Source organism: Canis lupus, chromosome 8, assembly GCF_048164855.1.
Source record: "Canis lupus baileyi chromosome 8, mCanLup2.hap1, whole genome shotgun sequence".
Lineage (NCBI taxonomy): Eukaryota > Metazoa > Chordata > Mammalia > Carnivora > Canidae > Canis > Canis lupus.
The window spans coordinates 52,582,984-52,601,717 of NC_132845.1; the positions used below are offsets into that span (position 1 = coordinate 52,582,984).

At 43.4% G+C, this 18,734-nt stretch overlaps 1 long non-coding RNA gene across 1 annotated transcript; it reads left to right on the forward strand.

Annotated features, from left to right (window-relative positions):
• The first annotated feature begins 481 nt into the window (after window positions 1–481).
• LOC140637637 (uncharacterized) lies at window positions 482–5,120 on the forward strand. Its single transcript, XR_012034704.1, has 3 exons — window positions 482–735; window positions 4,265–4,446; window positions 4,764–5,120. It is a non-coding gene; the product is annotated as an uncharacterized lncRNA (long non-coding RNA).
• The last annotated feature ends 13,614 nt before the right edge of the window (window positions 5,121–18,734 follow it).

Genomic DNA, 18,734 nt, shown 5'->3' on the forward strand with positions numbered 1-18,734 from the left:
AGAACCTTTACCATCTGGAGGTGGGAAAGACATGATGAATTATATAACAGCTCTTATAGGCATCCGCCTGGAATTGGCACAGCTCACTTCCACTCATATTTCATTGGCCACTGCAAGTCATATGTCCTTATGGGGTAGAGAGGAGGACTCCTTTCATTTGTGCTCAGGAGGAAAAGAACCAAAATATTTGTGACAACCAATGTTCATACCAGAAGCAGAAGAGTATTTTTCCACTTATTGGCTGTGTTATTTTAGGCAAGTCACTAAACCTTTCTGAGCTTCCTTTTTTTTTTTTTTCTTTTCAGTTAAAAAAAAGTACAGGATCGGGGTGCCTGACTGGCTTAGTTGGTAGAGCATGCAACTCTTGATCTTGGGGTTGTAAGTTTGAGTCCCACACTGGGTGTAGAGATTACTTAAAAAATAAAATCTTAAAAAAAAAAAACCCTATAGGATCTAACTCTAAAATCCTGTTTGTTTTTTCTCTTCTTTTTTCCCTCCCTCTCTAAAGATAAGGATAGGGTGGGACGTGACTGGATACAAAAGGGTCAGGTTTTTTTCTTGGAGCACAAGCAGACGTCACAATGAGCCTGCGAGCAAAGGATGAAACTTAACCTCAGAGTCCATAAAAAATTTACAGAATTGCAAAGCGCCAAGCAAAAAATATAAAAGAGTTCTTTGCACTCTGGGAAATTATTGAAGCCATAAAGATTCCTGCTCTTGCAGATGAGGCAGTTGGTGAGTGGAGCAGAGCAAATCAATAATGTCATACTTCTCACCCGGATCAAAATACTCAAGGAAATAGCTGCAAAGTAAGAGGGAGACAAAGTCTGTCTCAGTCAATCACTGTGCTGGGTAATGCCATAGCAGAGCACAGCCTAATAGTCTGGCCTAGGATTTTGAAAGCCAAAAAAGCATTTAATCAAAATTTGGAGCCATTGTAGATTCTAAAGGATAATTACTCAGCACTCTGGCAGAGGAGAGTCCTGGAGAAAGGATCTGATAGGAGGTTGTGCATATTTAAATGAATACTGGTTTCATAACTATAAAGAATCCTTAGGTAAGACAGGGACAAGAATAATTCCCTTTCAGAGGAATGAGAAATCAGGCATTGCAAGGTGATGATTATAAAAGATTATATATGTGTGTTGCTCACTATTATATCCTTTGCCTTAGCTTGAGGCCAGGGATGTTCATTCATTCATTCATTCATTCACCTGAGAAAATTTATTAAACATTTGCTATGTGACAGGTACAGTTTTATGGTCTGGGGTACAGCAAATGGAGTAGAAATACTAGATGTTTGTCTGCTCTCCTAGAGCTTCCATTGTAGCGGAGAAGACAGATAATAAGAAAATTAATTTTATCCTATCAGATAGTGGTAAACACTATGAAGACAATAGAGTCATGAGCAGGAGGGCTAGGATGCCCTAGGATGCCCTAGGATGCTCAGGACTTTTCTGAGAGGAGATATTTAAGCTGAGACTGGAAAGATAGAAAGATCCAGTCATGACATCCAGAAGGAAGAATATTTCAGGCAGAGGAAAACAACAAGAGCAAAAGCACTGAAATGAGAGCAAATGACAGGTTGAAGGAACTTCAGGGAGGTCAATGTTGAGAGGCCAATGATAGGAGCAGAGGGCAGAGGGGGCCAGAGAGCACAGAATCCTATATGCTAAGACAATAGTAGGTGCTCATAAGGGTTTGTTGAATTATTGACTGACTGAAGTGACTGAATGCAATCATTTACCCTGGGTTACAGAGATATTTGATGATTACGTTGAGACTAGAATTTGAGATGTAGTCTTAGGGTCTTTACATAAAAATCACAGTAACCCCTAGTAGAGTGGGAATAGTAGGAAGTAGTTGATTTTGGCATGATAAATAGTGTATACCTTACATTTATTGAACCCTTATATTCATACATATTTGACCTTCCTACATTGCTGTAGGTAAATGTTATTATCCTTTTTTGATTAATGTGGAGACTGAGGCTCAGAGAGTTTGAGCCACTGTCCTTTTTTTTTTTTTTTTTTTTTTTGAGCCACTGTCGTTAGTGATCACCAGAAGAGAATGCTCAGTGGATTGTTAATCTCCTGATAGACACCTTTTATTTTGTTCATTGCCTATACCCATAGCTCTTAGCATAGCACCTGTTAAACAGCAACTGCTCGATATATTTTTATTGTATGAACAAATAAATCTGTATCTTAACAGAAATGAAATCATATTCTACAATTAGCTTCTGAACCTACTTTTTCTCTGTGAATATTGTTCACCATTAGTAAAAGTCTACGTTGTCCTTTTTTTTAAAATTTTTATTTATTTATGATAGTCACAGAGAGAGAGAGAGAGAGAGGCAGAGACACAGGCAGAGGGAGAAGCAGGGTCCATGCACCGGGAGCCCGACGTGGGATTCGATCCCGGGTCTCCAGGATCGCGCCCTGGGCCAAAGGCAGGCGCTAAACCGCTGCACCACCCAGGGATCCCTACATTGTCCTTTTTAATGGCTGCATTGCATATGATTGTATCTCCATTTATTTTACCAATCTCCTATTATTGGATATTTCGTTGTTTCCATATTTTTACTATTGCAAACTTTTCTGCTGATAAAAAGTCCATAATCTGGCATCTTTGCACATCTGTCTGATTTGTTCTTGAGATAAACTCTCGTAATTGGGTAAAATAGACGCACATTTTAGAAGCTTTAGAGACACAAACTGCCCTTTGGAAAAACTGGGTCCATTTTAGCATGTTCCTTTTGGGATGCTAACCCTTGAGGGGCATGGATAAAGTGCTATGTTTCAGAGGACAGAACCCAAAAGCACACTTGTTATGAGAGAAAAAAATCCCATTTAGGCTGAGAGAGAGGCAGTTCAGGGGAACCCCAATAACAGCCTTCAGATTTGGAAACCTGAGACTCTGATTGCAGAAGGCAAAGAGCCTAGCAGAAACCAAACTTCATGAAAAGTAATCAGTGTTAAGTTTAAATGGTGGAGGCTCTCAGAGAGTGGTCTGGGAGCAGTCAGCCAAGGAGACGTTCATGCAGAAGAAAAGTCATCATGGAGAAGCCATCAGCTGGAAAAATTTATCAGTGGAGTCATTACTGTGAATTGACTTTTGTGAGGCTTTTCCCATATCCTTTTTCCCCCTCTGGGTAGCATGGGGAATGATGATAGTCTTTGGAGATGGGCAGACCTGGGTTTGAACCCAGACTCCATTTACTCACTGTGTGACCTTGGGTTTCCAGATATTTCTAAACAAATGTTTCCAAACATTTCTGAACCTCAGTTTTCATATCTGCTAATTGGAGATAAAAATAAAATCCCTCTCATAGTATGGATAGAGAATTAGATGATATTACTTCCATGTGTGTAATCCAAATGATGAGAACATGAGAACCACTGGCTTCAGCCACATATGCCCCAGTGTGTCTCCTCAAGTATTTCTGAGAGGTTTTTTAAGGGCCCTTCTGAACCACCAATGATTCCATCCCAGTCTCTTCCGCATGCCAGCATAGTGCTGCCTCCTTGTCAAAGCCCTATGAGGGTCAACACTCTGGTGGCCAAAGCTGTCCTCTGCTGATGAACCCAGAGTTACTATGGCCTCAGGAGTGGGGCACTGTTCTCATTCATTCATTCAACACATGTTAATTGAGTACCTACCATGTGCCAGGTAGTGTCCTAGGTGCTAGACATTCAGAAGTAAGAAAAACTGGACGTAGTTCCTGATCCCTGTGATATTTATAATATAGTAGAGAATAAGGACACTGATGAAACAATGCCATGAGTAAATACATTATTACAAATAAAAATATGATAAATAGAGAGTATCAGGGAAAACTTACTGAGTCTTGGGGCAGGGGAGCAGGGGTAAGTAAGGATTAGGAGAGCGTGGCAGGGCTTTCTTGAAGTGACATCCTAGATGATAGCTCAGGGTGAGCAGGAGCGTATAGGCAAGGGTGCTGGGGGCAGGCATTCCAAGCAGATAGGTGTGTGCAAAGGCCCTGAGGTGGGAATAAATGTGGCATTTTTGAGGAGTTGAAGAAAGGCCAGAGTGGTAGGTCTACTTCATCCTAAGTGTGGGGCAGATACTTTGCCTTTATTCTCCACATTAGAACAGACACCAAGATGTAGCTATTAACAAGCTTTTACTGACAATTTGGGACTAGTTGAAAAGAAGCAAAACAGGAAATTATTTACAATAACTGAACAGGTCCAGCTGTCCTCAGCTTCCCTTAACTGCCTGGCTTTGTTCTCTCTTTCAGCCTGTGTTTCCATGCCTGGTCCTGAGTTCCCTCCTTCCTTCACCAGAAATATTCTAGGCATCTCTATACTGTGGAGTCCAGGCCGAACTGACCCCCGGTTTGGAGAGAAGTCCATTCCTCTCACTTAAAACCTATTTTCAGAATCCTCATTTCTTTCTTCAGGATTGACCACTCTTAAAGAGGTTTGACTATGGGAACATTCCTTCTTTTCAGAGGAAACTCCATCCCCACTCACAGTGTTGTAATTTGGTCCTACCACACAGATAGAACAATCCTACATCCCATATTTTAGGTTATTTCATAGTAAGTAATGTTGGAAATGGGGCATGGGCATCCCAGTCTAGATGAGGCTGTTCCTCTATTACAACATCTAATTTTTAGCCTGTACTTATCACAGGTTCAAAAATCTTGCGGTCTAGTCTCATTTAGGATCACCTTATGTGGCACATATTGCTTGTGTTATCCTAATATCTATTATCTTCTTCTTCTATACTAATAGAGCCTCTCACTTCCAACTGGGTGCATGACATCTGAATTAAAGACTATAATTTCCAGCCTCCTTTGCAGCTGGTCATACTCTTTGACTAAGTCCTGGCTAATGAGAAATGTGCAGCTATGCCACCAATAAGTTCATGACTTTAAAGGAAAGGGGGAATTTCTTTCCTACGTTCCTCTTACTAGCTGGCTGAAAGGTAGCAACACACCATCTTGGAAAAGGTGAATGATGGCAATACCCAAAGATGGCAGAGCAACAAGATAGAAGGAACCTGGGATTTCTGACAGCTTGGAGCCCTCACTCACCTTAGACAGCTTACTCCTAGTCAGCTAAATAAGAGAGAAATAAAATTCAGTATCATTTGACTGCTGTAATGTGGGTCTGTCTATTTTAGTAACCAAACTTACAGCCTAAATAACATAATTTACCATTTATAAGATACATATCACATAGTAGGCGCTCACTAAATTGTAGCTACCATTTATTTCTAGAGTTCTCTAGCTGACAGGGAGCAAAATTGCAGGCACTTCAGGAGTATTCATACAGGAATAGCCTTTAAAGGAGTTGCCTTAATGGAGATGGAGCAATATTGGATTAAGATAGATCTTTATGGAAAAAAATGCAAAAGACAGTAATACATTTGGTAAATGTGTGCGGATGCACGAGACATATTTTATGATGTAATGGGGATTTAAATGTGAATTTCAGTTCCAGCAAAATGAAAGCATTGATTTTCTTGAAAAGGATTGGGGCTGGGAGGAAAGAATTGTGGAGAGTCTCTGGAGGCCGTTTAACTTGAGGGTGATCAGCAACCCCTGTGCTGCATCTGCTGTCACAGCCCAGAGCTTGCCCTAGTTTCCCTCAGTTTTCTAAGTTATGAATCCATGAAGCTGCGTTTCTGTTTAACTTCTGTTTATCCAAATCAGTGAGGGGTGTGGTGAGAGCTAAGGTTGTTCTTACAGGCCCACTGCCCTTCAGAGAAGGAGAGGGGGAGAGCATGAAGGAAGAATTTCAGATTTTCATGGGTTTTCCCAAGTAGCCATGCTCACTAAGATGGCCTCAAACCTTCAGAATGGTGGAGCTATCAGCCCAGACTATAGTCTTCTGTCTTAGTGGTCTTTCTGTGAGGGCAGGATTCCAGACCTCCAACAGAAGCCTGTGCTCCAGGCAAAGTGCCCTAACTACCACTCAGAATCCACTTTCAGTAGAGAGAAAAGCACACGGCTTTTGGATTCAGGAAGTTCTGAGTTTGGATTCCTACTCTGCAGCTTCCCTACCAGGTGTGTGAACTTGGGCAAGTGAATTCAGCTTTTTTGAGGCTGGGTTTCCTCATTTGTAATATAGGATTGCTATCTTCTTCATATCACTGCTTATTATTATTCTCCAAGTTGGTTTGGAAGAATACAGTCTTTTTTTAATTTAAAAAAATATTTTATTTATTCATGAGAGACTCAGAGAGAGGGAGAGAGAGAGAGAGAGAGAGAGAGAGAGAGGCAGAGACATAGGCAGAGGGAGAAGCAGCCTCCCTGTGCGGAGCCTGAGGTGGGACTTGATCCCAGGACCCCAGGATCACGACCTGAGCCCAAGGCAGATGCTCAACCACTGACCTACCCAGGCGCCCCTGGAAGAATGCAGTCTTGAGATGAATTTACCAACTCATTGAAAATAAATATGCAAGCTTGACAGAGAATATGATCTTGAACTCTACAGCAAAAATCATTCATCTTCCCTGTGAGAAATCAGGTGGGAATGGGAACTGGGCTTAGCAGAGGGAATGGTTTCTAGCCCTTACTCTATTTCTAACTTAATGTTTAACATTAACTGTGTTCTTCCTATCCTCTGGACCTCTGTTTCTTCGTCTCTGAAGTCCCTTCCATAATTTCTGTTGGTCCAACAAAAGCTGGGCATCAATGGCATGACTTGGTCATGGTCCTAGAGAGAATCAGTAAAGGCCAAGGCTGGACCAAATTCCCAATCTGGAGCTTTGTTCAGTGCTTTTAACATCTCATAACCACCAACTGAGCACTTGTTCTGTGCTGGGGATAGCGGCAGGTGCTATGTGTAGGAAAAACAAGGTTCCAGCTCTCAAAAGGCTTACAATTTAGCTCATGTGACATAGATACAATCACGGTCATTTATCAGGATCCCAGACATCCCTTTCCTGCTCATCATCACTCTATTTGTGTAAAAGAAGTCCCATGAGCCCAGGACAGGCCTGTGGGTCCCAGAGCAGCTACAACCTCACACCTTGCCTCACTGATCCCTGCGCCTCTGCTCTCTCTCCACCTCTAAGCCTTTGCACATGAGAACCTCTTGTTCCTAATCTGCTAGTTTGGCTCTTTGATGTTTATTGTGCACTCATGTTAAGGATATTCTTTAATGATCTTTTGCAAACCCAACATTCACTTTATGAAGTATGGACTATTATTTTTATTTTTACAATTGAGTCAAACTGTGGCACAGGGAGATTTCATTAATTCACTCAAAACACATGGCTAGGAAGTGGCAGATCTGGGATTTGAACCTGGGGAGTATGAATGTGCTAAACCGTTCAGCAGCTGTGTCGTCTATGTTTCTGCCAGTCTCTTGTTTGGGTAACTCAGATATTCCCAGGCTCCCAAAGCTGAGTCTAACAAGGTCATGATTAACAGTGGTCATATCTACTCCACTGACAGGCACCCTTATCTGTATAATAAAGGCCTTTTTGCTCCCTCCCACCCCATTCCACCAAAGTGTCACCCAGGTTCTGCTGGGAGTCCCAAGGAGGTTTCATATCAGCTCTCAAATGACTCTTTCAGGGTATGTTTGCTCTAGGTTGCTTTTCAGTGGCTCTTGCTGGAATAACTTTGACATTAATGTATATGATAGATGGTGTCACCCAGTGGCTCCTCAAAGCTGGAAACCTATAACAGCAGCAAGAATGCAACACATTTAGCAAACACTTCCTATATACCCAGATAAGCCCTCTCTGTGTATTAACTCACTTATTCCTCATAGCAAACTTAGGAGGTGGTCATTATTAATATATCTGGCTTACAGACAAGAAAACTGAGGCACGGACAGGTGAGGGGACTTGTCCAAAGTCAGTTAGGAAGAAGCAAAGTAAGGTTTTGAACCCAGATCCTCCAGCCCATTGCCTGCAACCTGCCCCATGTGTGGGTCCTGCATTCTCAACTTCTTTCCAGAGCAGAAGCCACACTGTGTGCTTGTGCTGGAGTGAGTCAAATCTGCCTGGCTCTGCACGTACCCCACTTTGTCCACTGGCCCTCAAAGTATTGACAGGGGCTCCCTGAGATGCACAGATGCTCCTTCAGCATTTCACCCCAGGGTTCAGACCCTAGCCTTGAGACCAATGGTGACCTCACTTCTTTCTCCCATCTCCACCCATGTCAATCAACTCTTCCACATGGATCACCTCCAGGTGATCCTGAAAGATGGCCTGAAACCCCTTCTTCTCAGATGGAACCCCCATTACATCAAACAAACAACAGCAATAAGAACTCCTATGAAATCTGCTCACTTGACCAATCATTTTCCCAGCGTCCTCTCTCTTTACAGGGAGGCTGGAACCCATCAGAGAGAATATTTACCCAAAGCTCTGAGAATGCTGCTTTAAGAAAATCTTATTTATTTACCTTTTTCAAGTGGGCATTGTTCAGTTGGGAATGTCGGATTGACTTTTGAAGCCAAAATTAAATCTTAGGACCAATTCTGATTTTATGCTACAGAAGATCTCTAAGGAGAGCTGTGATGAGTATTTCATTTTCTCATGCAGTAGGATAGGGATGGAGGCCAAGAGGGTTCAGCCCTTGAAGCTTTCACTGGAAGGTCAATTCCCTCACTGGGTGAAGTCTTTGAAGCTAAAGCAAAGCAGAGCAGAGCGGGGGATGGGGGGGGTGGCAAAGCAGGAGATGAAAGCCTGGAAGCTTTCTGTAAATGCCATCACAGCCCAAGTAAGCTTTGGCTCATCATGATTCCCCAAATCATAATAACAATGTTTAAAACCTGAAGCAAGGCTTTGTTGAGATGCACCTGGCAGGATCTGAGATTGTGCATGCTGGAAGGCTTAGGTTTCAAGGCCTCTGCAGTTGGGAATGATGATGGGGGGTCCAGAATGCTTGGCAGGGACCAAAATCTCACAAGGGGCCAGGGACTCTTCCACATGATTATGTTCACTTCACCTTTCACTTGTGTTTTTTGGTGGTAAAGACTGTATCACTTCTTCCCACACCATTTGCCACAATCAATTTCAACTGTTCCTTGCCCAAACCTCTGCCAAGAAGAAACTTCTTTAGAATCACTGGGTGAAAAATTAGGCTCAGTTGTTAGTCTGAAGGCTGGCAAATTTCACCGTCTCCCCACAGACAATACATCAAATACAACTGCAAATGGGCTTCAAACACAGGCATAATGAATTGGCCACGTACTTAGGACTTGGAGCTGAGCTTGCAGCTCATACTGAGTTTTACGTGTGTTTTCCTCTACAACATTTGGAGTATTTTTGTATAAGCCTCAGTGGAGCTTCCAAAAGTCTTAGGGCATCAAAATCTTCTGGACTCATACATATACTTATCATATGGCCCAGCAATTTCACTGCTACGTATCTACCCCAGGCCAGACATTTGGAAACACATGTACCTAAAAAATCATGACAACATTCTTCATAATAGTCTAAAGACAAGAAACCCCACAAATATCCATCAACTGGAAAATGGATAAACAAAATGTGGTGTATCTATACGATGGAATGCTACTCAGGAATAAGAAAGAACAAGCTACTGGTGCATGCCTGACATGGGTGAACCTAAAAATAATTATGAAACGTTGCAGAAAAAGCCAGACAGAAAAGACTACATAATGTATGATTCCATTTATATGAAGTTTCTAGAAAAGGCAAAATTAGAGAGTACAGAACTGATTGGTGGTGGTTTGGGACGGGAGCTGTGAGCAGGATAAGAGCAAAGGCCAGAAGAATAAGGGATCTTTCTACAACTGGGTGGTGGTGATGGTTTCCTCACTATGGAAATTTACTGAAATGTACTGATTTGTACAATTTTTGTACAAAATTTGTACAAAATTTGTACCCATTTGCAATGGGTACTTTTCATGATATGTAAATTTTTTAAAAGATTTTATTTATTTGAGTGAGAGAGAACAGATGAGCAGAAGGAGAGGCAGAGGGAGAAGAAGAAGCGGACTCCACGCTGAGCAGCCCGCTGTAGGGCTCTATCCCAGGACCCTGAGATCATGACCTGAGCTGAAGGCAGCTGCTTAACTGATCGAGACACCCAGGTGCCCCCATGATATGTAAATTATATCTCAATAAAGAGACATGACAGCTAAAACCCAAAATCCTCTGGGCTTCCTTCTCTCCTTCCTTCCTCTGTGCTTGATTCTTCTGTTTCCCTAGCTCTCCATTCCTCTCCAGACATTTGCTAAACCTCAGAAATGTTATTGTCCCTGTGCTGGGCACTGCCATCACTCATGCGTCCAGTCACTCAGCAAATATTTATTGAGCATATACTTTGTGCCAGGCACCGTTGAGGATTGAGGAGACAGTAGTAAATAAAACAAAGTCCCTGTCTTTATGGAGCATTCCAGTGGGACACATAGACACATATAAACATCATTTTGGGAAGCCATGAGTGTTTTGAACAGAGAAGGACTGGAGAGGGATAGTCAATGGTCATTCTGGATAGGACTCAGAGCCTGAATGGAGCAAGTGTTGGGCGGGAGTGTGTGGAAGAACAGGCTGAGGAGTGAGGTGGGGACTCCCTCTGTGTGCCTGATGGGCAAAAAATGGCAGGGAGGCCAGTGTGCCTGGAGAAGAGGGAGCACCCATAGAGGGAGGCAGGGGCCAGATGGTGTGGGCCTCTTTTGCCATAGTAAGGAATTTGGGTTTTATTTTAAAAATAAGAAAGCCTTTAAGAAAAAAAAAAAAAAAGAATAGAAACTTCTGGATGGTTCAGAGCAGAATATGACCTCATCTGACTTCTATCTTAAAGGGGACTCTGATCCTCTGACTGCTGTAAGGCATAGACTGAAGAAATTGGACATGGGACACAGAGGCCGTTAGGAGGCTGATGCTCTGACGGGAGAGGACAGTGGCTCATGTTCAGCTGGCAGTGTGGTCGGGGTGAGATGTGCTCAGAAATGAGATCTATTTGGAAGGTAGGCCTGACAGGATTAGAAACTGGAGAGCTTGGAGGCTAAAATGAGCTAATAATGTAGCACGGGAAACAGAGCTGTAAAGATAATCGCTATAATGCACAGTTGTAGAGAATTTACTCTACTAAACACATCTTTTTGATCCTCACTATGAGGTAGATGTTATAATCATCACCATTCTACAAATGGGAAAAATGACACCCCCAGGAGAGTAAACAATTTGCCCAAGGTCAAGCTTCTAGTAAGTGGTGGAGTTGGGTTTGAACCCAGGCAGCCTAACTCAGACCTTACTCTTGTAACCACTGTGCTGTACTGACTCTGTGTGCTGAAGGTTAAAATAGAAGCAAGCAGGAACCAGGGGGGTAGGTAGGTGCAGGTTTGGATGGAGAAGGCAGAGAGGGCTTCCTGGAGGGGGAGACCTTAGACTGTGACTTGAGGAAAGAATAGGAGCTTTCCCTTTCCAGGGGACAAGGTGCAGATGCTGCTCCAGGCAGGGGAGGACATGTGCAAAGTTTCTGGGGCACGATCCAATTTGGCATGAACTTAAAACGGCCTATGATTCCACAAAGTTGGAGTGTAGGAGACCGGGGAAATGAATTTGGAGAGGGAGGCAGAGGGCAGATCCTCAAGTAGTTGGGAATGTCCGGGTGGCCAGTGTTTCCTTTAATAATGGATGCATGGCACATGTGCTAAGCAAAATGGTTACAGGTGATATACAGGCAAGCACCTTGATTTAAATGGTTGTGAATTTCTTATCTATTCATGTTAATATGAATTAGAAAAATATATCATGAGCTCATCAAATCTATGCCTTCATAGATATTGCTTAGGACAGGAGAGAAGTTTTTGGAAACAGTTGATTGAAAGGAGGATGCTATGTCATGAATAGTATAATTGAAAGATTATTCATGCTGTATTGTTTGCTGTATCAAAAGATCAGAAGCCACCTAATTGCTCATCAGTTGAAGACTGGTTGAAGAATGGGGCAAGTGAACACAAAGCAGCCCTAAAAAATAAGGAAGCTTTTTATATTCTGATAATAAAACAAGCTCTGAGGTGCATTGTTAAGTCATAAAAGCAACTGAAAGAACATTATGTCCTATATGCTTCATTTTTGTTTATAAAGGGTGTATATGGGGCACCTGGGTGGCTCAGTCAGTTAAACGTCTGCCTTTGGCTCAGGATATAATCCCGAGGTCCTATAATCGAGCCCCATTTTGGGCTCCCTGCTCAGTAGGGAGTCTACTTCTCCCTCTTCCTCTGCCACTCCCCCTGCTTATCCCTGCATTGTCTCTCTCTCTCTCAAATAAATAAATAAATAAGTAAAATCTTTGTAAAAAATAAAAAGGGTTTATGTGTGTGTGCATGTGTGTTTGTATGTGTGCATCTATTTACTTATATATTAGTAGACATTAGTAGTCTTTTCCTCTGGAAAGACAGACAAGAAACTGATACCAGTTGTCTTTGTTTGCTCAGTCTGCTGTAACAAAATACCATAGGCAGCATGGCTTATAAGGAACAGAAATTTATTTCTCACAGTTCTGGAGACTGGGTTGTAGTAGTAGCCATTGTGGGTTCTGGTGAAGGCCCTCTTCCTGGTTTGCAGCTTGTGTCTTCTCGCTGTGGTGTGTCCTCACATGGTGGGAGGGGCTAGGGATGTCAGGGATGTCGCTGGAGCCTCTTTTATCAGGACACCAATCCCATTCATGGAGGTTCTACCGTCAGGACCTAACTGCCTCCCAAAGACCCCACCTTCTAACACCATCACTTGGGGGCTAGGATTCCAACATGTGAAATTGGGGGGAGGGGAACACATACATTCATACCATAGCAATGGTGGTTGTCTCTGGGAAGAGGATCTGCGTGAAAGGGGAAGGTGGGAGAGTTTTTGCTATGTACCCTTTTATAAGTTTTGCATTTTGAACCATATAAGTGCATTCAAAATAAAGCTTATTTGCTTAATATTAACGCACCCAGGTCATATGTATAGTGAAGATCATTATGGCAAAATATGCAAGTCAGGTATCTGAGACCCATATGGAGGCAGTGAGGAGTTACAGAAGGGCTGAATAGGTGAAGACAGTTTCTTTTCTTTTTTTTTTTTAAGATTTTATTTATTCATGAGAGACTTTAGAGAGGCAGAGACACAGGCAGAGGGAGAAGCAGGCTCCCCTGCCAGAAGCCCAATGCAGAACTCTATCCCAGGACCCCAGGATCACCCCCTGAGCCGAAGGCAGATGTTCAATGGCTGAGGACAGTTTCATAATGGGTTTTACTGAGTTAATCAGTTGTGTGCAATACTTGGCTTCATTTCTTTCATTCTACCCCTTTCATATCTATGTTCATTCCACCCAGTTTCATATCTATGTATCTTATGCTTCCATAAGAATCTTATCTGCTGGAACCCCTCTACAAAAGTAAGCACCATTAATCAGAATATGTGTCTGTGACTCAGACCTGGACCAGCCCTGCTGTGTCCAAGTGGTGTGAGCCACTGGCTTCAATGACCCTGAGCACTTCAGTGTCGGACCTGGTCCAGCCTCTTACTTCCTGGATGAGCACAACCAAGTCATTTCCTTCCATCTCTTGAGCCTCAGTTTCTTCTCTGTAGAGTTGAGATGACAATACTACCTCTGTCCTAGAGATATTGTAAGAAAAGAAAAAGGTGAAACATGCAAAAGGTTTAGCACAGTTCAAGGAAGAGATTAAGGATGTAACATACCTCAGCTCTTGTGTGGGTCATGGCTCATCAGAAAACACCCTCTGGATCAAGAAACATTTGAACACTTACCATAGGTGCTATGGAATATGTAAAGAGCCTTTATCCCTCCAGATTTCACAATTTTGTTACAGAGCCCTAACATCCTCCTGAAAACAAAACATGAAACATGCAAGAAAAAAATAAGCAATGCTGTGTAGTCATGAAGTGGAACTCATGAAGTTATTTTGGGAACTACACAGACAACGATCAGAGCACAAAATGCCTGCATTTCCCTTCTCATATCTTCTTTGGTCTTTCTAAGGTCTCAAGGAGAATATCCCAGTTAGTGCCGATTTGCCTTGAACACCCTCCTAACATTTTCGAATCTCCCTTCATAACAAAGGGAGAATTATACCTTTATACCTTATCCCTTTATATCTTTTTCTCTGGCATATTTATGGCATTATTTATTCATGGTTTTCTTATAATAGTATTGGGTAAAAGATGAAGTCAACTCTAGCGTTGGTATTCCTTGGGTATAGAAAACGTCATGAAGGTGGCACCAGAAAGAACATAAGAGTGAGTCGTGATTCCAGAGGTGCTGGAAGAATGAGATGTGGAAATTCAGAGGATGGTCAGAGTGGCCAAAGTGGGTCAGGAAGCATTTCCTGGAGGGGGCTGTGTGTGATCTAGGGATGAAAGAGCAGAAGGGAAAAGCTTCAGGTTGGGAAGCCAGAGACATGGCATGCTCTCTCCAGACCTCCCAGGAACAAGCTTCCCACACCAGTCTTTCCCTCTGGGTTTCAGTGTCCCTTCTTCAGAGAAGCCTCTCTTGACCTCACTCTAGATCTATCTGGCCCCCTATTTTATCCTCTTGGATCTATCTCTCTTTGCCTTTTTTTTTTTTTTTTTTTGCTCAGAATACCTATCACAGTCTGTAATTATATATTTTTTAAAAGCTTTTTAAAAAAATATTTATTTATTTATTTATTTATTTATTTATTTATTTATTTATTTATTTATTTATTTATTTATTTAAAAGAGGGAGAACATGAGTGGACGGCAGGGGCAAGGGAGAGGGAGAGGGAGAAGCAGACTGCCCCCTGAGCAGGGAGCCTGATGCAGGGCTCTATCCCAGGACCCTGAGATCATGACCTCAGCCGAAGGTAGATGCTTATCAGACTGAGCCACCCAGGCGCCCCTGTAATTCCCCCTGTAATTATGTATTTATTTGTATGCTAATTGGATTACTGCCTGAGCCTGCTCACCACCCCCCTATTACACTACAGCTTTTCTAGAGTAGAGACTCTGCTTATTTTTGTTACTGGTACATTCCCGGTGTCCAGCGGAGTGTTTGGCACAAGGTAGGACTCAATCATTTACCTAATCAGTCAATCCGTTAATTCATTCATTAATGACTATATTTTTCACCAAAGGGCAAGGAAAAGAGAACTGGCCCCCAGGGGTCTGAGGCTGTTGTCTAAAGCTCTTGAATGCAAGTATAAAATGTCTTTGAGGCTTTCCTTTTATCTAAGAAGTATACAAGCAGGTGGTATTCTGTGGCACCATAGATCTATTTGCTTTAATCTAACAGTCATGTTTTCAATTACTCATTGATGAAATAATTTAACTTTTTCCCCTAAAACATGTTCTGGTAAATTGACTTTCCAGGAAGACACACCATCTTCATTCTGTGTCTCCAACCACCCCCACTGCATGCCCTGTTTTGAGAAGCATGTCTTTGGAGACCTTTTAAATTTTTTAGCACATTTCATAGCTGTGATGCCAACTCACCTAGGGACAAAGTCAAAGTTGCCTCTGGATTCTTTGGGTCTTTTCTCCCATCCCTCTTTTTTTCCCCCAATTTTGCGCATACTTTCTCCTGCTCTTATCCAGTTTTTTCACCTTGTTCCTCTGATGCACAGCTCGTTGGCTTGAATCCTGTAGCCCAGAGGCTCTCAAACTTGAACATACATTAGAATCGCCAAGGGAGGTTGGAGGGGGCTTGTAAAAACAAATCACTCAAGTTTCTGATTCAGTAGGTCCCTGTGAGGCCTGAGATTTTGCATTCCTAATAAGTTCCCAGGTGATGCTCATGTTGCTGGTCCAGGGAGTACATCTGAGGACCTGTGTTGTCATCTGGACCCTGTTTGCTCATCTAAAACACCTGGGGGACTTAAAAGACCCCAGATATGTAGACTTCCTCCCAGACTCAACTGAATCAGAATCTCTAGAGGGGAGGCTGAGTCACTCATGCATTTAAAGTTGCCTTGGAAATTCTAATGCTCTAAAGCCCAGAGAGGTTGTGATTTGCCCAAGGTCACACAGCACAATGAGGCAGAGGTAAGACGAGAGCCCAGAATTCTTGGATCTTAGAAAAACAACGTCCTCATATACTTTCCCATTGCTAGATTCTTTTATATTCATTAGCATATCTAACCCTTACTTTATAGATTGGCAACTGAGGCTTAAAGAGGCAAAGTCCCCTGCCTGAGTGGGTGCCAATACTACCTGCCTTCAAGTGCTGCTCTGAGGAGCGTATGGAAAAGCCCTCAGCTTTGAAAGCAGAAACACCTGGACTTGCATTCTGGTTCCATTACTTGGTGGGACTTGGTGACTAGGTGAACTCAATTAAATATCAACTCTTCCTTGCGCCTCAGCTCCTCATCTGTAAAATGGGGCTGATGGTATCTCACCCCACAGAAAGGAAATACTCTGTTACTACATGGCCCCATGTCCATCCCTGTTATCTCACACACTGGCCTCCTCACAGCTCCAGTGATGTGTCTTCCTATGGCCCCTCAGGGACCATTCCGGCACCTCCCTCCCCGCTGGACCTAGAGATTCTAGAAGAAATTTCCCTCAGCCACTATACGTATCCGAAGTTAGAAGACAGCTGTTTTAAGCTAACATTCACACATCATCTCCTTTAATCCCTATACCGGCACTCCAAGGTAGATAACCCCTACCCCATTTTCAGAGGGAGACACTGATACTCGGGGGTTGTACTGCTAACAAGAGGCTGGACCAAGAACAGAATCCAGGATCATCTCGCTGCAGAAATTATGCTCTTAACAGGCAAAATGACCACTGTGTGCCAGCAAATCTGCTCATTTTCAAAGTAAGAGCAAAACTCACTCCTTTGGGAAAAAAAGTATTCATTTTCCAAACCAAAGCAGACAGCAGGAGGCTGGCATCCACAGCGATGTTAGTGAGCAGAACTTGCTGCCTTCTCAGTGCCAGCCCTCTCCCCAGTCCCTTCCCCATCCTTCGGGCCAGCTCACACCCACAGCCTCCTGGACACTAACAGCTCCAGTCTGGATGCTGGGGAGCCACTGCTGGGCTTTCGCTGGCTTGGAATTTCTTGAAATCTCTTGGCTTCAAGGGCCACTTGTGTGGTTCATGCTGCCCTCCAGGAAAGCCCAACTCTGTCAACTTCTTGCTTTGCTCTGAAATGCTTCCCCCCACCTTATTCATGCACTACCGTGAAGCCACTTTGAGGGAAAGTGGGGGTGATGTGGTCAGGCTTCTCCAGATCCTCTGGGTGGGACCTTGGCAAAATCCTGTGGCCTTTAGACTAGAAAAAGGAGAGGTTCATTGTTTTGCAACTAGGATTTCTTGTTCACCATTCCTTCTTCTCTTTCTCCTTCTCCTTTTACCTCTCCTTCCTCTTTCTTTTTCCCTCCCTTTCTCCTTCCTCCCTTTCTTCCTCCCTGAGATGAAATCAGTGATAAACTGCTCATCCTTGATAGATCCCCGTGAACTAGGACTCACTCAGAAATCCTCCTGCAGGAGATCTGGATAAATTGAACTTCACTCTCTCACCAACCTGCTCCCCACTGCCTTTCTTGCCAAAGCTTTCATCTTTATGCCAAAACAGTCCCCAAGCTGCTTCCCCCCTCCCCTTGGACAGGAGATTCAGCTCAAGAACTATCTTTCCACTGAGGAGTTTGGAGTCAGAGAGACCTGAGTTCACATCCTAGACTGGTCCCTGACCTTTGCTGTGACCTTGGAAATACACTTAACCTCTCTGAGACTGTTTCTTCAACTGACAGATGGGAATAATAGGCCTCCCGGAGTTGTTGAGATCAAATGGGATACTAAAGTGCCTGGCATCTAATAGGTGTTCAGGGTTTGTTCTCACAGTTACCATGCTCATTAAGCCATCTTTTCTATCAGGGCTGATGGACAGTCACTCAAGTATGACTGTTGATAATTTAAAATATCTACATAATGATTGCTACTTTTAAATGTGCTTTCATTTCTTTCATCTCATTTAATGCCTGCTGTAGCAGTACCTGCCCCGTGTTAATATTCCTCGAAAGCCTACATTTCAGAGGAGGAAACTAAGTCTCAGAGAAGTTGTATAACTTGCCAGCATCAATAAGCCAGTCAGTGTCGGGTTCAGCATTCCAGTCAAGGTGTCAGGGCTCCAGAGCATCTGGCCTGTCCCCTGATAATATGCCAACACGCTATCCTGCCCTGTGGTATTTGCTTCTTTACAAGAAGCTCAAAAAAGTAGTCCCTGGTCCTTTCAGATCTTCTTAACTGGCTAGTGAGAAGACCAACACTGAGGCAGAAAGGCATTCCATAGGGGGTTCTACAGTCCTACAGTCCTATCATGGGGGGCCAGTCCTAAGGGTAGCCTGGCCTTATAAAGCTAACTGGAAAAATAAAAGTTGCTTTTAGAGCTGGAAGGAACCTCAGAGAAAATCCATTCCTTGCTGGCTCTTTCTACATGATGAAGTAGAGGCCTTGAAAGGAATTTGGACCCATGCCTTGTGATCCCCTCTGCAGGTCTCTCTGTATGACTTGAAGTAAAAAGATGACACTTGGCTTCTGTACCCTTGTGCCCCAGTGAAAGCAGCCAGGAAGTCCTCCAGCTCTCAGGGGAACCCTGCCCTCCCTCCTCACCCCATCTTCAAAGGAGCTGGGAGGGAAGCAGGAGGACTCCCTCCTGTCCCCCACCAGGCCCGTTCTCAGGTACTAGGTTGGGGGCTCTGGGGACCTGTGTCATGATTCGGGGAGACTGGGATGATCCCCCACCCTCCCCCCACACTCCCTCACATGCTTCCCACTTCAGGGGAGAGAGACAGGGGGAGGGA